At 38.0% G+C, this 25,484-nt stretch overlaps 1 protein-coding gene and 1 pseudogene across 1 annotated transcript in view; one reads left to right on the top strand and one right to left on the bottom strand.

Annotated features, from left to right (window-relative positions):
• Positions 1-25,484, bottom strand: part of LOC141339372 (uncharacterized) — a 46,343-nt gene that overhangs the window by 6,823 nt on the left and 14,036 nt on the right. The window lies entirely within an intron of this gene.
• The window catches only part of LOC141339356 (uncharacterized), a 42,900-nt pseudogene continuing 20,784 nt past the window's right edge, over positions 3,369-25,484 (top strand).

Raw genomic sequence — 25,484 nt, 5'->3', positions numbered from 1 at the left:
AATGTTATATTTCATAACGATTATTTATTTTACATAGCTTGTAAAAACGCTTTAATTGATGTCCATTGGTTTAAAAACTTTAAAACCACAAACCTTTCTTTAGGTGAATCACAACAAATGAGGAGCGCGGCGCAGCTTTATGACGTCACATCATCAGAGCAAAATAAAAGTCCCATTGGTGGGATCACAAACACATCATAGAAATGTTGTATATAGAATAGAATTTCATACCCATATGATGATGCTAAAAGTTCTAAAGTGACTAGCATCGTAAATCTATCAATATTATTCTCTATTTTTGTGTACATTAATAACACTTTGCTTTATGTTTTTAATACCTTGTCATTAAATTCACATTAAACTAGTTCATGCTGCCGTGTAATTGTTACAAAGGAGGTGTGCTGACAAATGGTTGATCACTCTTTTGACTATTGTAAACTCTTGTTATTTTGTTTGTTTGTGTATTTATTTATTTATTCCTCTTTTGGAAAGTTACTGAAACACTGTCAGGGATTTTATTTTTCTTTTGCTATTGAGGCAAATGAGAACAAAAAAATATATATGTCGCAGTTTCTATTTACCACTACAAAAGGTTTATTTATTGTGAATGATTTACATTTCCACAGATTATCTTTTTTTTAAATGCGCTAAAATATGATTGTACTATAAACAAGTTACATATTAAGAGTTTTCAGTTGCTGCAAATGTATTTACAAACAAAAGTCATTGATAACAGATCCACACTGAAAATGAACAAAATCTTCTGTAAATATTATAAAGGATACTATGGTCTGTATGTGATCTTACTTCTTTCAGTGGTAATGTTGTTTTATTTAAGCAATTTTGTTTTAAATAAATTTTTCAATGTAAAGGAATGTGGCTCATTGATTTCAGTTTCGTTAATTGGCACAAACATGCAAACATATTCAGTTGTTACTCAATATCTTCTTTTATCAACAGTGAAAAGTTCAGATAATAAGTACACAATGAACAGTTTATTAGAAACTTTAACTAGAAGTACATCCATCAGAAAAAGTATGTTATGTTGTATTAGTGTTATGATCTTAGTGAAGATCACAGTCTCACTTAACATTTGTATTCACACACACCTAAAGCAAAGAGATTCATTTAGAATTCAACATTTATCTTTCTGCTGAATTTCTTAGGCAGTAATTTCATTTCAGCCAATATAATTGTGTCTCTTACAGTAATGACTGTCACACATATGGACCGTCTTTGTGTTTATTTTTGTTCCCATGACCTCCTTCTCCTTATTTTTCCTGATGTTCTCTAATGCCCATATTTGATTTTCCTGTTCCTGTCTCCATTGTGTTTCATTGAGTTCAGGACTGTCTTGTCTTTACTTCGTTTAGTTGAGTATTTAAGAGTGTTCTGTTTGTGGTTTTCTCCTCTGATGTCTTACGTCCTCCAAGTGAATGTCTTCCTGTTGTTCTCCTGAGTTGTGTTTTAGTTTGTCCGTTAAAGACTGTTTTAAGTTCACTCCTGCGTTTCCTCGTCTCCTCGTTTACCGCTCCGTAGATTTGTGAAATATGACAATGATAATGAAATGATAATAAATATTAAATATCCATTCATAAATTTGTCTTACCAAATTGCTTAATGTACCTGTGTTAAAAGTAAATTTTTCTTATTTAAAAGTACAAATAGTGATTATATAAACTTAATTCTTCAAGATTCTTTACACATAAAGGTAAATGTATACGCCTTTATTTATACCCAAACTTAGTCAACTGTGAGCAGTACTTCATTACTATTTATGAAAAATATGAATGAAAGATATTTAGATTATTTGCACATGTTTATTAAACCTTGATATTCTACATTATTTGGATTTTCATGATTTACAAGTTACAAGTTGTGTAAAATCATTAGAGTCAGGAGTGAAGAGTCAGCAAAGCAGACTCAGTGCTATGAATAGACTTAAAACCTGACTGAAATTTTCCAGAAGTACATAGAAAATACCAAACACAAACTGTTCTAGTACCTTAGGTTAAAGAAACCACAGAATTAGGCTGATAGTTATTTAAAACAGATGTGTCTAAAGAATAATGACTGCAAAATACATTCAGGAAAGAGCATTAGAAACTCAGCAGAAAGATAATTGGCATTTGAATTTTAAGATAAATATATTACTCTTTAGGAGTGTGTGAATATGAATGTGAAATGATGGTAAGTGTCATCTTTTGTCTTTATTGGCTGTTGATGTTTCTGCCTCATTTCTTTAATTGGTGTCTTTGTTTCTGATCTATATCTGAGTTAAATATGAATGCAGAGGCTGAAGGTGAGACTTTCCCTGATCTCTGTGATAATGAGTCTATAGTTCTGCTGATTGGATTAGAGTCGCTGAAAATCTAGGCAAATCCCTGTAACTGCTTACATCCTTTGCATATTTTATCTTCTAATGATGATCCTGAAATCTGTCTAAAACTCCAGTGATTGAGTGTTTTAGTCAGTCTGGATGACCACAGCAACGTCACACAGTAACATCTCAATCAAGTCTCCTGATCTTCTCTCCTGAGTTTACTACAGGTGTAACTGGATGTTGCAGGTATTTTGGTTTCAAAACTTTTAACTTCACTAAAATCATAACTCTAATATAACATGAATGCACTTCTAGAGATTGATTTTGTAAAGCAGATATTGTATCTTGTATTTATTAACTTCACTTTTAAAAGGGAAGATGAGGAGTAACAACTGAATATGTTGATATGGTTTTTGTCAATTAAAAATGCTGAAAAGGTCATAATCAAGTTTAATAAAGGAATAGTGGAGAGGATGGCAAAATGAAATCAAGATTAGACACATTTTTCTGTTCAATCTAAAGTTAGAAACAAATGTTTTTGTACTTGTCCATCCTGTAGGGACTCAGTTAAACTGTAGACTGAGGTTTGGGCATTGTGGGTTAAATACTTTTTTGTATATTGTAGGAAAGCATATTCTCTTTTTTTCTCTCCTTTAATATTCACTCACAAAGACTGTTGATGCCGATCAAATACCATTATATGAGTCTTAATTTGAAGTAATTTTCTTTTCTTTTTTTTTGTGCAGATCGGCTTTAAAAAAATAAATAAAAATAAAAAATAGCGCACCTTGTACACGCACAGTAATATAATATCCCCGTAATATTTACCTCCTTTCGGCGCTTCACACTCCAGTCCAGCGGGTGGCACTAACACACACACTTCTGTTTGACAAACACCATTAAACCTCAGAAGAAGAAGTTTAGTTTCACTGCTCTCTGTTGTTTTGTTCTGATTCGGTTTTAGTTCAGTCTGTGAGAAATGAAGTTTCTGTAAATAGAAAAATACCGTTTTTGAATCCGGTCAGTAAATACCTGTAATGTCCTCATCCTCACAGCTGGGACTAGGTTTGGAAGTGAGCAGGAATATCTGGAGAAGTTTGAGCTGAACTGAGATCTGCTGCTGTGAAGATGTTTGTTAAAGTGGAGAGTGAGGAGAACACGAGTGAACTAGAAACCTGGAGAATAAAACAGGAACCAGAACCTTTGAGAATAAAACAAGAGGAACCAGAACCTTTGAGAATAAAACAAGAGGAACAAGAACCTTTGAGAATAAAACTGGAGGAACAAGAACCTTTGAGAATAAAACTGGAGGAACCAGAACCTTTGAGAATAAAACAGGAACCAGAACCTTTGAGAATAAAACATGAGGAACAAGAACCTTTGAGAATAAAACTGGAGGAACCAGAACCTTTGAGAATAAAACAGGAACCAGAACCTTTGAGAATAAAACATGAGGAACAAGAAGGTTGGTTTTTAATCTTCATTTCATCTTTAATGATTGTTTGTGGTACATCAGGCTTTCAAAGCTTTAATAATACTGACACAATTAAAATGGAATATATCACATAGCCTATATATTTATTTATTTATTTATTTATTTATTTATTTTACATTATATTACATTTTATTTGGATGGTCCCCCTAGTCTATTGACTAGCAGCAACTTTGCAACTACATGTCAACTAACACTCTTTAGATTATTAGTAAACTTAGATTAAGGTGAGGCTAGGTAGTAGATTCACATACTTGCAAAGTTACATATCAGTTTGTCTTTTGGGGAACCTTCAAAATACAGTGTTTGAATATATTTCATTTCATATTATGTAGTATTACATAAAACTAATAATAATTAATGCTAGCTGACATGCAGTTGCAGAGTTAGTTCTCAAAAACTGTCTAAGACTGAGACTTATAATACGTTATTACTATGAGGAGTTAATCATAGCCTTAAAAGCTATAACCACAAATAAGTAAATATTATAATCCATTAAAACAGTTCTTATTTTAAGTATTTCATACAACTATTTCCAGCACTTTATAGCTCTAAAATCCAGTTTAAATTATATTTTTAATGGGACCAAACACAATTTATATCAAAATAATGTTTTTGTAATAAAAAACATTTATGTAAAATAACCAGTAGATGGCAGCAGAGGCGCACTTATTGACTCATTAGTCATTCATTTTGACTTCCTTTATATTTTGAAATGATAAAATAACTATTTTAAAACAACACTTCATCAAGAAACTTTTTTGTGTGTAAATAGTAAGAAAAGTCTCAAAACGCCAAACTTTTCTTCACTTTGCGACTGAATCGCACATCAATTATAATCACTTAAGCTGTTGGTCAGTTGATAATGGTACATATAGTAATAGTAGAATATATACATTTTCTATATGACAATTAGATTTTCATGTCACTAATGTTAATGAAAGTAATTTTTGCATGTCTCCTAACTCAAGTTCAGTGCTTCGTTGTCAAATGTGTCTTACCAAGCAATAGACGTAATATTTTTCAGTAACTGCGCTTCTAAATTCAAAACAGTAGTAATTTTATGATTGACTTTTTATGCACTTTTAAGCATCCTATGATGATGCTAAAAAGTGCATTATTTTGTGTATTTGTTGTGATGCAATGTGTTTATGCAGTTTGAGGTTTAAAAAACATGTTATTTTCCACATACTGAACATTATTGATGCTCTTCTCTGCCCTCCCTTTTTTGAAACGCTTTGATTTTTACAAAACACGTTGTTGATGGAAACCGAGGTGTTCTCTGATTGGCCAGCTATCTATGCTTTGTGATTGGCCGAATAACTTAAGTGTGTGTTGTGATACCATTTCTTGGCGCATAGTAGTGTTGCGTAGCCAGACCTTCAGACTGATGGCTGAATGTCTGGAATTCATGGCAGCTTTGATGAGTAGCGTCTCGCTGCAGCCTGCGGTGGACATCCAACAACGCCTACATCCAAGTGTGACGCCACAGGCCACGCCCATGTTCAAACACGTCACACATCCAACATATTAAATAGTATTAACACATATTAAAATAGTGATAATATGATTAGCAATGTTCACATTTGTGGACATATCTTTAGAGAATTAGATGAAAATGAAAATATGCTAAGTGTTACTTTTACAATAACAAAACTTAATTGTCCGTCTAATCTGATCTTGTCTAAGCTATGTCAAAATCGATTATAATAAACGTGAATTTATGTCATTACACAAACAAATAGGGTAAGGTTTAAATGTTTTATTACCAATTACCATTTTCCTAACTTTAATCAACCAAAGCAAGCGTTTTACCGGCTGTTCGAATGTAATTAGTTGTAATTTGTATTATTCAATGCAAACTGTTTTGTTTACATCCCCGATACAACATACTTCCGCCATTCTTGCACATGCAACATCGGGATTATTTTTAAAAAAAATTATTTTATTAAAGAATAATTGGACATTACAAAAATAGGAAAAAAAAAATAGAAATCCAGATACACAAAATACAAGCTTAATCTGTATACAGTAATACAATATGTAATAAGAGGGGAAAAAAATAAACTAATACCATAGAGAGAAAAAAAAACTTATAAATAAAAAGTAAATAAATAAACAAAAACTAAATTAAAACCTAGAAACAACTAAACAATAGTTCAAATTTTCTTCCTTTTCCCTTAAATATACAAAAATTATATCGTGGGAGCATAACCAGACAAAAAAAGTTCTTTGTGAAATGTAACAACAAATGTATTCATTTGTTTTAAAGACTTTTTAAAAACTTCTATTTCTGATAAAAATAAATTACATTTTGGTATGCATTTTGCAAATTTCTGTTTATGATTATAATATTTGCCTTGCAAAATGACACAAGTCTTCCTCATGTGTGTTTTCAGAAAATGCAGGTATTATCAATGTCCATGAAATTAGAAAGAGCTACTTTACATTGATAAATTTCGTGAAGTATTTTGAAATGCACCGCTTTAAGGCTACCGATGGGGAGGGGAGTCACACAATGACGCATTGACGTTGGCGTGGTGTCTGACGTCACACATGGATGTGGGCGGGGTTGGATGTCCACCGCAGGCTGCAGCGAGCCCTACTTGGCTTTGATTGGCCAAGGCCCGCCCGCCCATAAGGCCGTTTGACAGACATGTCAAACAACCAATCACAGTTCGTTTCGTTCAGCGTCACGTTTCGGTGCGTGGAAATGCCCCCACAACGACAGACGGGCATGCAACAGTCAGTCACTGAAATAACCAGCATTGAAAGTTAAATAAGTAGAGGGAGAACAAGCAGTAAGTCAGTAATTTGTTCGTGAGCATCATAAATGTGTATAACAACAATGGCATCTGCATAAGCACATTTTAGCAAAGCACAGAGTAAATCAGTCTGCGCTTTGTTTCCCAGCGGACCGAAAAATAAACGCAACACTCGCGTCTCCTGGACATCGAATTCAACGAATCAGATGACGACTTCGACATTCCTGAAGTGTTTCCAGTACTGAATTCTTTAAATATGAAAATGTACTTAGAGGCCGTCAGTCATAAGCACAGACTGTTAATGCAACATTGTGATTGGCCCACTTTATAGCCTTAACCCTTTGTGAACATCTGGCATTGTGAGATGCTCTCCCAGGTTCAGGAAACAGTCCTCCGTAAAATGCGCATTTCACACTCGAATATTTGCATTTCACTGTTCCAGAACAGTGTTGTAAATATAACTTAAAACACTGATTTCTAGTTGTTTTTGTATTTGAAAGGCCAAACAAAGAATGTATAGTTTTGCAATGAAACGGACTGCGTCTCCACAACATGGCGCTGCAAAACTAGTACAGCCGGTAAAGTCACGCCTTTTTTCTTTTCATATTCATATTTATATGGGTGGTGTTACGCACATTTACTCACCCGGTGATGTGGACAAGTGGGGGTGTGTTTGAACGAGCCATTTCAGGGAGTTGTGGCTAAGTCTTAAAGGTCCCATATTGTACACATTTCTGGTGGTTTATTTAAGTTGTTGATGTCCTTAAGAATATATATTCAGGAGCCTTTCTTCTGATTGGCCTGTTGTTTTCTGAGTGACACACAGCCAGGCCAACCTTAAGTAACTACGGTCATGTATGCTGTAGCCTAGCCCAGAGCTTGCTGTGGCTTGGTGATACTCAACAGGATATTTCAGAATGATCATTAATGTTTTCCCCTTTCACAATGAGCGCTGATTCCGGTAAATTACGGGTATGAGTGCTGTGTGAACAAAAGCCAGAACCAAATGCCATAAAGGCAGTGTTGCACTGATGATCTCACATCCAAATGTAGGGCTGGGCGGTATACCTTTTCATACCGAATACCGGTGTTTTTTTTTTTTAATGATATTTATTTTTCATATACCCCAATACCGGTGAGTGTGTGCGTACAAAGCGCTGGGAACACGTATGTTGACGCAAATAGAAACCGCAGCTTGCACGTGCTTGTCTGAAGCAACACATCTGAGGTGTGGACGTATTTCAGTATATCTGAGAAAGACCCAGGGTTAGCGATTTGCAAAACTTGTAATGCCGAAATTTCAAGAGGGGGTGTGTCTGCAGAGATGAGAGCAGAGATCGGCGCATTGTGCGCAGACAGTAGCTTTCAGTGAGAGAAAAACAATGGCTTTACGTTGGTGTTACGTCGCAATATTTTAAAGATATTTCTTTTCTATATACTGTATTTTTATTAATATTTATGCTTTAAAGCCAATGGATATCACACAAGCAACGTGGAAACTGATCAATATGTTAAAGTGAAAGTAAAAACTGACTTTCAGCATCTGATGTGCATTCTTTCAGACAATGAGAGACGATTATACTTCATATGCTGATATTAATTTAGTCCCTTAATATTTTTCTTGTGCCCCGAACATGGTGGGAAAAATAAATAAAAAAGAAACGTATTTTGTGTAAGGTTTGTTTTTGAAAGTCTTAAATAAAGCTCTTAATTTCCATTGATGACTGCAGTGTTATTAGGGGGTTATGAAAGTCATAATTATGATTTCAGGTGGTCTAAAATGTGGGGACTGAAAGACAAGAATTGCGATGAAACTTCAAAAGGCTATCCATTGAATAAATATGAGCGCTGCACGTTTCAAAATAATTTGTTGCGCTACTTTGTATACTACCATTCTGACAGCGCCTCCTGCTGGAAGAGAAACGTGTAGAGTTGTAAATGTGAACTTGTGAAGAATGCACAATAAAGTGTTGTGTATTTTGACTGCAAATCATGAATTCTGATTTCTTCACTCATTTCATTACAATTATGAGTGCCACTGTCACTTCTTTGTGAACAGCAGCATTTTGTGAGACCAATCAAACCTGGGTTAATACTAGTCCGGTCAATGTAAGCCAATATACTGCAGTAATTATTCTCTAATTTATTAGGATATGTGGTTAACACCTAGTCATGCATGAAAAAAAATAATAATACAGTCATATACCGTGATACCGTATAATTTTGAAAAATACCGTGATATAAATTTTTGGTCATACCGCCCAGCTCTATCCAAATGTCACATGTTTTTATGGGTTGTGTGTAGAGCACGCATAGATTCCGGAAAACAACTGTGAATGAACCAAATTAAACAATTCCGGAACAAATCATGGAACACATTAGAGGGCTGCATTGGGATTAGGACCCAACGCAAATCTCGCGGGAGCGGGCGGTTTGAACTTTGCTGCGTGCGGGATAGGGATGGGGCCGATCCGATCCAGTATCGGTATCGGGTTCCGATACCAGCTTAATTAATGGATCGGAAATTTCCGATCCAACCTAGAGAAATTTCCGATCCAGAGTTATGTCTACGTACAGTGCTGTCTGCTGAAATGACTTCACAAGTGATCCCGGGCTAGGTGACGTGTCTGTGCTCCAATGAGACACTGAGAGAGATGAGATGCCTCCTTTCAGGAAATCTTCAGTTTGCAGGTAGCAGTTTAGCATTGAGCGTCATACATGTCCGCTGTGTGGAAATACTTTACGGTCGGAAACGCCGCAAAGACAGCAACGTGCAATGTTTGCAAAGCCGTTGTTCCGAGAGGTGGCACCTCGTGGATTTATTTAGTAGATTAACTGTTAAATATTACCCATCATAGAGTAAAAGTTTATAATTTGTAGACTTCGTGCGTGTTATTTTCTGTTTTTAACGTTGCCGCACACACCTGAAGCGAGCACGCGCACAGAGAGAGAGAGAGAGAGAGACGTGATTCAAACTGCACGATTCACAGACTGATTACTCTTTAACGTCTCTTGAACAGAAACATTCATACAAAGTTATGTTTAAATACCCGTTGTTTTATTCTGGTAACACCGTCGGTTATGTCTTCAGTGAACCGAAACAGCTGAGAAGGAGATGCGTGCCAGTATTACGTGCGTTAGGCCTTAAAGAGACAGCATCCTATAAATACCTGCAGTGAGAAGCACTAGTTATTTATCAATGAATTATTAAATTTCTGCACCTGAATACTAGTATTATTGATTTTATTAGTAACTTTATGTTGTATTCATCTACACTTGTCATTTGTGTTAGTGTTCTTGTTTTGTTACTTATTATATTAGTTCAGCTAGTTTTTGCTGTGGATTAGAAGTACTTAAAGTAAGCATTCAGTAATTAATAAACAACAAACTTTTTTTGTTTTGTTTGTTTTTTGCTGATCCGAAAAGTGCACTTATTGCACTTTTATTCAAAATGTTTAACATTTGAAAACCTTATTTTGTTGCTGCTACACAAGCAATAATTTACTGAATTTATGTTGATCAGATGCACATTGTTCTATTTATAGTGTGAATATTTATTTTTTTATTTCAAATATTTGAAAACCTTTATGTTTTATGCAACAAGAGTGTATATTGCACTAGTATCTAGTAACCCTGTCTTGAAATTTAAATAAATATCAATTTAAAACCCTTAAAGTTGCATATTTGTTTTCAGGATGGGATTTCTGCCATTTTCTAACCTCATACTTACCTCAAGTTGCTTTTTGGGAGATACTTAGACTTGCTTGTAGAGAAGTTTGTTACAGCCTCATAAAATCAACAATAATGATAATAGTCATAGTGATATAAAAGCAAATAGAGCTCTGGTATCGGAATAGTATCGGTATCGGCAGATATCCAAATTCAGGTATCGGAATCGGATCGGAAGTGAAAAAATGTGGATCGGTGCATCCCTAGTGCGGGAATGGGCCGCAAAAAAAAAAAAACACTGCGGGATCGGACAAAAAGCAAAGCACAGACCGATTCGCAGATTGGAAAGACGATACATCCGTTGCTTCAGTGCCAAAGCCGGTGGATAATGAAATGACTGAATATCTCAGCTCCCGGCTCTCTGATAACCCAGACCCAGGCAGCGTGCTTTAGAGCCCTGCATTTGCGCCCGAGCACGTCGGGGCCCGACTTTTTTTTTTGCCCCTAGGGCTGGGCTTCGGCCAATTTTCACGTCATAACTTGCACGCATATCGGGCCTGCTTTAGAAAAAAAAAAAATTTAATGAGATTTAATGCGTGCGGTCCCCGGAAGAGCCAGTGATGCCTACCTAACTCGCGCATAGCAGAGTATGAGTGGAGCGGTGTGATTTTGAATCTTTAAAAGTCGGAGCCTCATGGTTTTCACACTCTCCAAGAGCGCTCCACCACCGCTCCATCATGCACAATTCATGCCAATGGTCCATAATATAACTGCACATTAACCCTCATGTGGTGTTCAAAATCCTATTACACCTATGGTGTTCCCAGTCAAAAATGACAGGCCTATAAAAATAGCTTATAAATCACTCATTTAACCACATTTTCACCCAATCTTGGATTCAATCTTTTTGTCAACTTGTTTTCTGTCAATTAGGACTGGTTTTATATTTCTATTTGCATCTAATTAATTGTGGGCCTCATTTATCTGAGAGTAGGCATCTAATTTTTTAAGTAAAAAAATGAGAACATCACAGTTCCAAAACAAAATGTCATAATATTTTGTCTGGAAGGTGTGATGAAACAAGAACATGAAAGAGAGATTCTTTTGAAACAGGCTCACTGCAGTCACAGCCAGTTTGTGCGTGAGTGTGAGTTTAGGTGTGTGAGTGTGTGTTCGAATGTGGTAATGTCAGATTGATGAATGGATATTAGATTTAAAAAAATTATCACTGTGAAAAAGAATGTTTCTTTCAGAAAATAGTTTGTGTGTGTGTGTGGCAAACATGCATGCACATGTCCAATGGCTCTATGTCTGCAAGCACACATATACATATGTGAACATGATAAACATGCTCCTGACAACTAAATTTTTCAATAATTTTCAGTCTCCCCCATTCACTTTCAATGACTAGGAGCTCAGATAAATGACTCCTACAATTAAACTGTTTGAAAGTTGAATACAAAACCAGTCCTAATTGAAAGAAAACAAGTTGATAAAAAGATTGAATCCAATTTTGGGGGATCATATAGCATAACAAGTGATTTATAAGCTATTTTGTGTAGGCCTGTCATTTTTGACCGGGAACACCACAAGTGTGACTCTGTGTCATTTTGTACAAAATAAAAGAATTTCAAAAGAAATTTCCTGGTTAAAAATTAAAGTAGACTAGTGTGATCAACAGTGCAATTTATTTTCATATTTTTCTCAATATTGCCAAAATTATTAACAAATAATGCTTTTTTCACTCAAAAACTGAGGTGCATAAGCTCGGATAAATGACTCCTACAATTAAACTGTTTGAAAATTGAATACAAAACCAGTCCTAATTGAAAGAAAACAAGTTGATAAAAAGATTGAATCCAATTTTTGGGGGTAATATAGCATAACAAGGGATTTATAAGCTATTTTGTGTAGGCCTGTCATTTTTGACCGGGAACACCATAGGTGTAACAAGGTGAAAAAAACAACACAAAAAAATAAATAAATAAAAAATTTGGACAAGTTGTTATAGTCTCTGTGAACAAAGTCACTAAGTTTCAGTTCAATGCGATAACATTAACTATTATTTTCAGGAAAAAGAAAATCTTCTCCAGTCAAAAATGACATGAACACCACATGAGGGTAAAGCAGGAAATCATATGTTAAACATGTTTAGCTAGCGTGATAGAGATGGATTACTCAAATCAGAAATAATGTGATGTGTAGGTAAAATAACTGACGAAAACGTATTATTTTCATTACAAACTTTGCACTAGATAAAGCAGCAATACTCTTTTAATGCTGACAATTATTAGCTGTGGTCAGAACAAATATTGCACACTAGTGTTTGAAACTCTCCTGTTATTTTATTTTATTATATTTTATGAACAGGACTGTTACATTTCAAACATACTGAATTATATACAAAACATACTGACGCGGAGCGGTGTTTCTGATATCAGTGAGTGAGGAGTGGAGCTGGAGCGGAGCGATTATTAAATGCAAGGAGCGCGGGGGGAAATTGTTGCTGCCCCACTCCGCTCACATACTCTGCGCAGCACAGAGATTTCAAGCCACGTGGTAAAGTTGTGTTTTTGAAGTTTTCTATATTATTATTTATTCTTTATATTAGTGTTGTCACGATACTGGAATTTCTAACTTCGATACGATACCTTGAAAAAATATTGATATTTGATACTATTTTCGATACCACAGAGAAAAAAACTGCCACAATATTAGGGAGGTAAATTTCTTTTTTAATTTAAAGATAAATATAGAACATGACAATGAGGTATGCATTTGTACACTGCTACAGCCCTGTTCAGCTTCTTAGCTTCATTTGAGTTAGAGCTTCATACTTTATTCGCTGTTCAAATACAACTGGTAGTGTAGGTCGTAAACTTTTTTTTTCTTTTTAACCCACACATTTAAAATTAACTAAACTATCTGAATAATCTTAGAGTTTAAGTTAATGGTAAAATATATTTGTTAGTTAACATGAATAAACAATGAAAAATACTTTCAAAACATTTATTAATCTTAGTTAACAGTTAATTTAAAGGTTGTATCAGCGATTTCTAGCCTGAAACATAAAGTGTCAATTTCAGCTGAACTTTCTTCACGATCCGCTCGCTGCCTGCCCTATAAATTGTCTGTGAAAAAAACGCGTCCAAGGCTGACCAGAGAGACTCGTTTTTTTCACAGACAATTTATGGGGCAGGCAGCGAGCGGATCGTGAAGAAAGTTCAGCTGAAATTGACACTTTATGTTTTAGGCTAGAAATCGCTGATCACAACCTTTAAACTATAATTTACTAATACATTAATTAAAATCCAAAGTTATATCTGTTAATATTTTTTATTGGACCAGAGCTTACACATCCATTGTATTTTTATTACCTACCGTTATCAAAGATTCAAATATTCTGTAACAAATGCATTGCTCATCGTTCATAAATGCTGGTTAATAGATTAACATTATTTGATGAACAGATTTTAATGCCGGATTCATCAACGGATTAATCAACGATCAACGCAAGCAAACATGCGTGCATCACACACGAAAACAATGTTAAGTTGCTCACTGGTTCGACATTAAGACAAATAGCAGAATTTAAGTAATGATTTTTTTATTTTAAATAAGCGCAGTTAATTAACATTTGACCGCAGTTAAAGTATTTACTCGTCCAGGATTCCTCAATCTGATTAAATTAACGAACTACAGTAAGAAACGGGATAACACTCAAATTAGCAACAATAATAGGCAATATTATTTAATGATTCAGTAATTTTAAAATGAGAACAGTTCTTCTTTATAAAAAATCCGGGTGTCTGTCTTTCAGGTGCTTTGCGAAATTAGTGGTGGTAGCGCCTTTTGTTAGCACTGCTCTGTAGCAACTCTTACATAGGGTGACCACCCGTCCCGCGTAGCGCGTGCGCGTACAGCGTTTGAAGCCCAATTCATGCGTCCCGCAAATTGAGGCAGTGTCACGCATAATCAATGCTTGCTCACAAAAAAGTTGGTCACGCTATATCCTCGAGCCCCAGGCAGCCAAACGAACATTACTTGACAGTTCAGCACGCTACTGTTGCCACACCCACCCCTCACTTGAACTGCTGACTAGGTTTTTGTCAACTTTTTCGTTGTTGTCATGACAGCGCTCTCACGTGCATACCAGACACACTGGGAAGGAACTTTTAGATGCGCGCTTTCCAATTCGAAAAATGGAGAAAGAGACTGAGTCTGAGGCACCGCCATCATCAATTAAAAAGAGGTGTGGGTACAAGAAAGACTGGGAAAATGAATATTAATTGAATGAATTCCTGCTCCTGCCTTTACTAACATGCAAGTTCACATCCTTCCTCCCCCTTCTCGTTCCGTGAACCTCTGGAGTTTTGAGTTAAGACTTTTTTTTTCAACTGTTCCTGTGGTGTTGAGCAACTACAATTCCTGTTAAACCCATAATTATATATTGTAATTTATTTAAAGTGAATAAATTTGAATGAAAAATAAATAAAATTAAATAGCTAAAGTATTTTTTTTCTGTGATTCGCAGTTTTTTTTTTTAGTTTTTTTTTTTAATTTAAGTACTTATTTACAAAACACAATTTCACTAAAGAAAAAAACATGTAAAATAAAGTAAGCAAAGGCACTTCAGTCCATAAGGCAAGTCAAAGTTGTTCACATACATATATTGTCCTCAATCTTCATATATTCTTAAAATAAAGTTACATGGAAGCTTAGCAAGTTACAATGGCAAATATTTTGAGACATCTTCACATAGAGAGTAAATGTGGTCACTGAAGTCTTTCAGAAGTTTCAAAGAAGCAAAGTATTCCCTCAGTTCAATTTTAAACACCATTAGGGATGGATTTTTGTTTTGCCATAAATAGCTAAAGTAAATCGTAAGTTGAAGTGCATCTGTCAATTCATTGAATGTTCAAAATATTATGAATCTTTATTTAGAAAAAAAAATCACATTGGTTGGCCTATTCATGAGCATACATCAGCATTTACACATGTTTAGGGGAATAGGGCATTATTAATATACCATTTAAGGTGGTATGTGCTAGAAATGGGTAAACCACCATCAGTGAGTCTGCCCGTAGGGGGGGCACTGCCGCGCCAGGCAGTGTCCCACATTGTCCCTCAGAAACATACCCCTTGTCCCCCCTTGGGCTTATTAGCAGGTGGTCACCCTACTCTTACATATTGGCTTGCTTGTGTACTTCGACTTTCCATGTTCATTTGTTTCATATCCGAAATATTTCTAGATAGCACTCCTGCTGTGTTCTTTATCAAACAAAGCCGGACGCGGGGTGAGACGAGACAGGCACTGCAGTCACGTGTGGTGTTTGTCAACTCACCTTTGTGAAGAAGTGAAAGTGACAGCTAGGCTATTATCGATACTTCGGGAAATTATTATTGGTATCGTTCAGATATTTCAGTATCAATATTTATCGATATTTCTGACAACACTACTTTATATATTTGTTCATTATTCATTTACTTTACCACTGCGACTTTGTATGTTCCGGTTTTGTGCAGCACAGCTGCCTGCCCTGTTCAAAATGCCTTTGTTCTGAGATGGTGATAATAAACTTTAAATGTATAAACTTTTATTGATGTTTGTTTTATATCTGGATTGCATTGTAGACTAGTCAAGTGTTGATTTGATATATAGGTTAAATTGAGTAAACTCACTGTGGACCACATACCGCCTGGATATCTATGTCACAAAACTAAAACTTACATTTAAAAAACAAACAAACAAAAAACTCCAAAACATTTCTCTAAATTGTTCAGATAAAAAAAAAAACGAAACGACAAAACATAAACTTTCTATTAAATACAAATTATGGTCTATTTTAATCTCTGTAACAGTATAAGCTGTTTGGCGGAAATAAAGATGGGCTTCGGGTCGGACTCGGGACAAAAATTTTGATAAGCTGTCGGACAAAGACCGGGCTACAGCCTGTGCGTCTCGGGCCAGGGCCGGGCTAGGGCTTAGATTTAAGGCCCGTGCTGGGCTCTAGCGTGCTTCCATGGTGGAAGTTCAACAAAGAGCGCTATCAAAGCTGGCACGTTTCATCTTTAGTATTCCCGCATCCAGTGCGCCTTCAGAGCGGGCCTTTAGTGTCTGTCGGCGCAAATTGGAAGAGAGACGCACGGGATTGGGACCGCAGTCAATCAGCAACATTCTCTTCCTCCACAGCAATTTCACGAGTTCGCACTTACATATAATAAACAGCGTAAAAGTTAAAGCAACACTAAGTAACTTTTCCCTCAACGCTCAATGCTACAGGTTGGAAGGGGAATTGTCCATTACCGCTGTCTTAAATAGTTTAGCCTACCGTCGTTTCACATGCACGTTATTTGTTTGAAGGCTATCCAGGACCGGCTTTTTGACAAGGTAGAGTATGTTGTATGACTTTATGAAAGTATGAAAACCTTTTGTGAAGCCTGCCCTAAAGCAGGTCGCATTTGTAGTCTTATTTGAACTAAAAAACCGCGACCCGACAACCCAAACTTACATAGTGCTGTTATGGCTGATAGAGGGTCGCAAAGCGAACACGAAAGTGCCATTTCACCGTTATGAGTTGATGCGCATAAGGGGAATAAGTGGGGGGCTCCAGCGGGGGCGGCGCAGCTGTGGCAGTGGGGGAAAAGAGGTGAGAGGACCCGCTGGAGTGGGACACAGAGGGGATGGTTGAAGCGGGCTAGAGATCAAGTGGACGGGAGTGGGCTGGCGTTAAAATGGGTTGACTGACTAGGGTTTGGTGGTTTCCTTGATGAAGGAGCTTTCTGCTCGGATGTAGCTCTTGAAAGCTTCTGATGACCAGCGGCTAAGTGCTTGGTTCTGCTGTAGGGAGAAGCCTTTTTGAGCGGCTGTGGCTGCTGCGCCTATACGGAAAGAATGGCTGGAAAAGTTGTCAGCTGGGGTACCAGAGAGAAGCAAGACAGACTTAAGGTGCTTTTGGAACCAGAAGTGTGTGGTGGGGCGGTTGAAGTCGTCTGTAAAGAGAGGGTCGGAGCTGGAGGAAGGCTAGGAGGGTTTGAAATCGTTGGAGGGGTGATTGAAGGTTTAAAATATAGATGAAGTGGCCTTTCTTTGTTTGGTCTGTCTTACTTTGTTTTATGAAGTAAGAGATGGTTTCACCGTCTAGCACTGCTAGGTCGGAGATAGTTGGGTGGATGGGTGGTTTGAAGCCAGATGTAATGGCGAGCTCAGAGCATCTGAGGAAACCAAAGAAAGCCAGGATAAACATGGCGTCTAATGTGCAGGCAGTGAGGATGGAATGGTAACCTTTACGGAGGGTGGAGATGCAGTTGGTCAAAATTTTTAAGGTGATAGGTTATCTGGGGTCTGGACGGTTGGGCTGGGTTTTTTTGGATACCTTTGATGAGAAGGGAGGTCTGCGAATTGGTTATATGGGATGAAGGTGAGCCATATAACAGTTTGTGGAAAAACTGGATTCTGCTTAAGTATCCTTTAATGGAGCTGGCTTGGAGGTTTTTGTTGGAGTTGAGATGAGAGATAAATAACCAGGGAAAAATCAGGCAAAGGCAAACTATAGGCAGAGGGGAAATGTTTAAAACATTTCCATGCTGTAAGATAGGATTGGAGAGTCCTAGGGGAGACAGTTTGGAGAATGGAATTGATGGAGGCTTCAAGGAGGGGTCTCAGAGGGTGGTTTACGGGAATATCAGTTCTGAATAAGGAGGAACTGGGGTTGGGGACAGGTCTGCCTCTGGTGCCAGCGATCTGAATTTCTGCCAGAATCTGGGTTCTGATGGAGTTGGGTACCGGGGGAGGTTCCTGCGCTAGAGCATTTGGACATGCTGGAAGGGGCGTGGCTGAGGCTAATGAGAAGGAAAAGCGGGTCTGAGGAGGAGGAAAGGTGGCTACCGGGACTGTAAGTGGAGGTAAGTCTGCGCTGCGGCCGTCTCCTGGGACGGAAAAAAGAGGAGGAAAGAGAGGGAGAATGGCGGGCATCGGAGTCTTGCGCTAGGGACGGCTCCTGGGGCGGAGAAAAATAAAGAAGAGAAGAGAGGGGGTATGGGGGGCACCGGTGCTTGTGCCATGAGCAGGGGAATGCTCGTGCTATGATTGGACGGCGGTGCTGCGGGCCATGGGAGGGGAATGGAGTTAAGAGAATGGTGGGGCAAAAGCTGCGGACGGGAATTAGCCGCCGGTGTGGGCGAGTTCGTGCTACCGCGGCGGCTTGTAGAGGCGATGGCCTGTTCTCCGCCGGCATGAGCAGCAAGCTTCCGCTTGGAAGATCGAGAAGGAGGGCAGTGGCTGGCGACTGCGGCGTTCGGGGCGTGGCCCAAGCTCTGTGATGGCTTTTTGCTGCGTCCTGGCGTAGAGTAGGGAGCCCTGTGCGTGCTCTGAGTGAGGCCCTGGAGGGAGGGGTGGACTTTGATTTCTCCTTCGGTTGGAGAGATGCGTAGAGGCCGTGGAGATCCGCTTTGGAGGAACAGTGTTGGAGGACGACGCCGGAGCTGGCGAGCGCCTTGCGGAGCCCAGCTATAGTCCATTTCCCCTTGGCTGCGGCCGAGGAGAGGGCTGTAGCGTAAGAGGACGCTGGGGAAGATGCCTAACGCCTGGAAGGTGGTGGAGATGGCGTGATCTGGCGCCTTGGAGTGTAAGCAGCGGCTGCCAGGAGGGCTTGCGGCCCCTCGATGCAGCCACGGGCTTGGTTGTTGGATCCTGCGGACGGCTGGTGGTATGAGCGGCGACCTAATAATTGCAAAACTGCTGTTTTCATGTAGTTTATTATTGTATTTTTTTGCAAAGCAGTCTATTTTTATGTGCCGTGTGATGGTGCAACATTTTTAATAAAAATTGAAATTATATTCAAATGTATTGTGTGTTTTGTCTTTCTGTGTTCTCATAGGCTAGCTACTTTCAGACATGCTTTCTGCACATTTACACCAGGACCATTCAAGCCTATGGAATACTTCAATAGCCAAAATCTAAGTACTTGAAGTCTAAAGAAATGCACGGTAGTAGGGCTGTGCAATTAATCGCAATCGCAAAAAAATCGCGATTTAAGCACATGCGATTTCTAAACCGCACAAGGCTGCGATTTTATCTATCCCCCCAACGGCACCCCCGCCCCCCTTGAACGTCAAGTTCATTTTATTTTCGATATAGCGCCACATCACAAATAGAAGTCATTTAAGGTTATCTTTCCTATAGAACAGGTCTATACATAGTTCTTTTATTAAGCATACTAAATTGCCTTATGTTATTTATCTTATTTACACTAAGGCATGTCATTTCTGTCTCTTCATGGTCGCATGATTACAATGTCTCCTCCAAGAAAACACGGACTGGATCGCGGACTCCATTCATAAAAACCTAATCTACTATAGCGCGGAATGCCACGTAATTCGTCGATTTTTGGATTAATAAATCAAAAGTTGGTCTGTCACTTAATTCAAATCGCGATATGGACTAGTGTCTGTGAAAACTGAAATGCAAAAAGACCGTTTTAATATGAATCCTGCATGTTCCGTTTGCTTCTGTATGTAAGAATGATGGAGACGCGTTTTATTTCTTTACTACATGCAGACTGAAGCACACGTGACGCTCCCGCTAATTTTTGGCATTTGCATCTCACGTGAACAGATAAACTCAATCGCCAAATCGCTGCTGTGAGTTTCACTTTTACCGTTTCATTTGAGAAAACTAGCATCATATGCACACAGAAACTTCACGGCAAACTGTCAAAATAAAAGTACGGTTTAACATGTAACAGAACAATATTAGTCCTGTATTACTTTTGTACAGTATGATGTAGGTGTTTATATATTCCTATTTAAATAATTTACATAAAACAATATATATGATAAAAAAATTACAAGATTAACCACTTAATTATTATTTAAACGTTTTAAACTGAATATAATTTTTCTTCCACACATTGATTTTAACAGTAAATTTCTGTTTGTTTCACAAATTAAAAGGGTTTATTTTTCATTTGATTAAAAATAAATAAATGTTTATGCTTTTTCATTATCAGAAAAATTAAAACATAATTTCTAAATAAAAAAAAAAGCAAAAGATTTTAGAACCCTCAAAATGTTAAAATAGAGAGTTTTGGACTTATTTTTCCACTGAAATGAATGTATTCTTTATTGCACAAAGTAGGCTAAAGTACCGGGAAAAAAGTAAAATGGCTTATTTATTTTACGTTGTCTGTTTTAAAGACAATTTTACTACAGTTTTGTTTATTAAACTTAATACTATGTTATTTCATGGTGAAATGTTTTGTTATCCACTTCTTGTGCACTGAATACATTTAGAATGTATGTATGTAGCTTGTTTGAAAAAGCAAAAAAAAAAAAAAAAATCGCAAATAAAATCGCAATCGCAATATTCCTTCAAAAAATCGCAATATGATTATTTTGTCCATATTGCACAGCCCTACACGGTAGCCCAGGCTACTCTTCATCTTCCCTAACAGTGCGTCAGAATACCTGCAGGCCAAGGAAAGAAACAAACATGAATCTCTTGAATAATAGCAATACAAATACTTTTTTTTCCCTGTGGGACGGGAGAAGACACTAAATCAATGCATCTCTTATCGTGCGGGAATAAATTCAAAGAGTTTTGCGGGTGCAGGCGGGAGTGGAAATACATATTGCGAGAGTGTAACACACAAGTTGCGGGAGCGGGCGGTAATGGTCAGAAATTCGGCAGGGGCGACGGGAGCGGGATAAAGAAAACAGTCCTGCGCAGGATTCTAGAACACATTATCCGTGTATTTTCCGGAATGGCTGTGTGAAAGAGGCTGAAGTTGACGTAACACTGGTCTCTTATATTTACGTTGTTCGAAAGCCTGTGCAATGATGTAGTTTTGACATCTATCGACTGAACAGGGTTTTCATACTTGTTTTTGTGTTGTTGCTGCTTAGCAATGAAATGGACGCAATGTTGTCGGGGTTTGACAAAAGGAGGGTGGGACGGTGGTTGGTATTCGGGGTGGTGACTAAAGGTGGTGACTGAGTAGATCGGACGTCACATTTTTACAGAAGTCACTGCGTCTTGTGAAAAGGAACAGCTACTTTAAGCAGGCTGTGTGCAGTTTACTGTGGATTGAAACTTATATGGTAGTTACATAGCCCCTAGACCTCAGTTATCATGAAAAAAGCCAGAAAATTTAGATTTTGACAATATGGGACCTTCAACTTTTATAATATATATCTCTTTGGTTTTGAGACTTTAGGCTTTGCAGCTTCACAAATCTTATTTAATGCACAAACAGCTTGTAACACTCCAAAGGAAACCGCGTCATATGCCCCTTTAAATTTTTTTTGTTATTGATATCCCACACACCATTTCTACCAAATCTGCTTCTGGCGCCACCATCTGTAGGACTTATTGGCACTACTCTCAAATGTTAGTTTTTCATGTTTTTCAGCTTATAACAAGTTACTGAAAATGAACCCTTCTTACTTTTATTTCAGAGTTGATTAAAGAAAAAGAGGAGAATGAAGAATCAAGTCAAGTTGAGGAGAAAAATCATTTTAAAACTGGAGAAAGACCTTTGAGTTACTCTCAAGCCAAACAGAAAGATTTAAAGAAAAGAAGAGCAGAGAAATGTTCCACCTGCACTCAGTGTGGAAAAAGTTTCACAAGAAAAACAGATCTTGAGCTCCACATGAAAATTCATACTGAAGAAAAACCATTTACTTGTGATCAATGTGGGAAGAGTTTTTCACGCTCATCAAGCCTTAAGGAGCACATGAACATCCACACTAGAGAGAAGCACACATGTGATCAATGTGGTGAAGTGTATTTAGCAGCTTTAGGTCTGAGTAATCACTTAAAAGTTCATACAAAGGTGAAGCCACATTCATGCCATTTGTGTGGTAAGAATTTTTGGCATCTACAGAGTTTGCAAGTATATGAGAATATAAATACTGGTGTGAGAGAATCCATGTGTTCAAAGTGTGAAAAGATTTCTACTTCAGTAACTTATTTAAAACTGCATAAGTTGATCCACACTGGAGAGAAATCCTATGAGTGTTCACACTGCAACAAGAGATTTAGTCGGTCAGGGGACCTGAAAATACACGAGAGGATCCACACTGGAGAGAAACCTTATGAGTGTTCACACTGCAACAAGAGATTTAGTCAGTCAGTACGTTTGAAAACACATGAGAGGACTCACACTGGAGAGAAACCTTATGAGTGTTTACACTGCAACAAGAGATTTAGTCAGTCAGTACATTTGAAAATACACGAGAGGATTCACACTGGAGAGAAACCTTATGAGTGTTCACACTGCAACAAGAGATTTAGTCGGTCAGGGGACCTGAAAATACACGAGAGGATCCACACTGGAGAGAAACCTTATGAGTGTTCACACTGCAACAAGAGATTTAGTCTGTCAGTACGTTTGAAAACACATGAGAGGATCCACACTGGAGAGAAACCTTATAAATGCTCACACTGCAAAAAGAGATTTAGTCAGTCAGTAAATTTGAAAACGCATGAGAGGATCCACAATGGAGAGAAACCTTATGAGTGTTCACACTGCAAGAAGAGATTTAGTCGGTCAGTACATTTGAAAACACATGAGAGGATCCACACTGGAGAGAAACCTTATAAGTGTTCACACTGCAACAAAAGATTTAATCGATCATCATGTCTAAAAATACATGAGAGGATCCACACTGAAGAGAAACCTTATGAGTGTTCACACTGCAACAAGAGATTTAATCAATCATCATGTCTAAAAATACATGAGAGGATCCACACTGAAGAGAAACCTTATGAGTGTTCACACTGCAACAAGAGATTTAGTCGGTCAGTACATTTGAAAACACATGAGAGGATCCACACTGGATAGAGACCTTATAAGTGTTCACACTGCAACAAGAGATTTAGTCAGTCATCAGATCTGAAAATACATGAGAGGATTCACCCTGGAAAATAACCATATCATTGCACTGCACATGAGATGCATTTTATTCAATTATCTGCTATACACAGTCATGCAGAATATCTCTGGCAGATTTACACATACTGGTCTGGCATGTACTGTATATGTATACTCATCACTACTGGTAAATTAGAAGGAGAGAGATCAATCTCATTAGTTTTCACTTTAACTTTAAGTAGTTAATGATCATTTTGCTTTGAGACATTATTAAATGTTACTTTTTTATTAATACATTATCTTTACTTTTTATATTTTATTAACAACATTTGTGGTCAACTGATGTATTTGCATAAGAAAAATATTTTTTATATATAATTTTAGCTTTAATAGTTGAAAGCCAACTAAATAAAGCTTTTAAATCGAATTGAATTAAAAGTCTTTATTGTCTTTGTATTTTTTCATCATAAAGTGAAATTAGTAGCATTGCTTCTGACTAGTGTTAGAAAACATGTACCCCAGACAGTTGTAATTTTAAACATTGAAATATATATATATATATATAGGCCTATTTAGGGGGCATGGGGAGGTACAAAATCTGGGGAGTGTATTTGAGGGTGGGGTGGGGGGACGTTTGAATTCCAGCTTCTTAAGAAGATATTCGTGAATCCGGCCCCAGGTCAGGGAAATGGGACAGCCATGGTAGAAGCTTTATTCTGTGCCCAGTGACACAATTTCTGTGTTGATTTTAATGTTTGTTTTGGATCATCGTCCTGCTGGAAGATGCAACCATGGCCCATTATAAGATTTCGAACAGAGGCCGTCAGGTTTTGTTTTTTTATTTGCTGGTATTTGATAGAATTCATGAAGTAATGTGTCTAAACAAGATGTACAGGGTCTACAGAAAAATAGGTCCACAACATTAAAGACCCAGCATTATTTTTAATTGGGGGCATGGGGTACTTTTTATCCCTGTCTGCACCAAAATCATCTGGAGGGTTAGCTGCAAAAAAAGCACATTTTTAGTTCCATCTGACCATAGAAGCCAGTCCTGTTTGAAGCTCCAATCATGTCTGACAAGTGAATACACTGGAGTTTGTTTTTGGGAAAGCCAGGAGGATTTGTTCTTGAAACCCTCTTGAACAACATGTGGTGATGTAGGGGCTGTTTTATCTTTTTTTTTAGGCTTTGTGGCCATTCAACTGAGACGGCACTACTGTCTGTCACTGAAGCCTTACGGATTGCAAAAGCTGATTCCAAATCATCAGTACTCATCTTGCTGGACCTATCTGCAGCATTTGACACGGTAAATCACCAGATTCTTCTGTCTACCCTCTCATCATTGGGCATCACAGGGACTTCACTTCGCTGGTTCAAATCCTACCTCTCTGGCAGGTCTTTCAGAGTGGCCTGGGGAGGGGAGGTTTCCAAAACTCATCAACTGGTCACTGGGGTTCCTCAGGGATCAGTTCTTGGACCCCTCCTCTTCTCCATATATACCACATCTCTGGGCCCCATCATACAGGCACATGGCTTCTCCTACCATTGCTATGCTGATGACACACAGCTCTATCTTTCTTTCAAACCAGATGATCCATCAGTAGCTGCAAGGATCTCTGGCTGCCTGGCGGATATCTCTGCATGGATGAAGGAACACCATCTTCAGCTCAATCTAGCTAAAACTGAGCTCCTTGTCTTTCCTGCCACTCCAACTTTACAACATGACTTCTCCATCCAGTCAGGTTCATCAACAATTACCCCATCGACTTCAGCCAGAAATCTTGGTGTAATCTTTGATGACCAATTGACTTTTAAAGACCACATAGCTAAAACTGCTCGATCCTGCAGGTTTGCATTGCACAACATCAGAAAGATCAGGCCCTTCCTTACAGAGCATGCTGCACAACTCCTCGTACAGGCCCTGGTCATTTCCAGGCTGGATTACTGCAATGCTCTTTTAGCTGGTCTTCCAGCATGTACAATCAGGCCTCTACAAATGATTCAGAATGCAGCAGCACGACTGGTCTTCAATGAGCCCAAGAAGGCCCATGTCACACCTCTCTTCATATCCCTGCACTGGCTACCGGTTACAGCACGCATCAAATTCAAGACACTGATGCTGGCCTATAGGACAGCCACCGGCTCATCACCGGCCTACCTCCATTCACTACTACACATCTACACTCCCTCCAGAAGTCTGAGATCCTCTAGTGAAAGACGCCTTATTGTACCACCACAGAGAGGCACGAAATCACTTTCCAAAACATTCTCCTTCAACGTCCCTGCCTGGTGGAATGATCTTCCCACCCCCATCCGGAACGCAGACTCCATTACTGTCTTCAAGCGACTGCTGAAAACCC

The sequence above is a fragment of the Garra rufa genome, chromosome 1 (assembly GCF_049309525.1).
Source record: "Garra rufa chromosome 1, GarRuf1.0, whole genome shotgun sequence".
In the NCBI taxonomy this organism is placed as follows: domain Eukaryota; kingdom Metazoa; phylum Chordata; class Actinopteri; order Cypriniformes; family Cyprinidae; genus Garra; species Garra rufa.
This window is presented reverse-complemented; position numbering and strand designations above follow the sequence as displayed.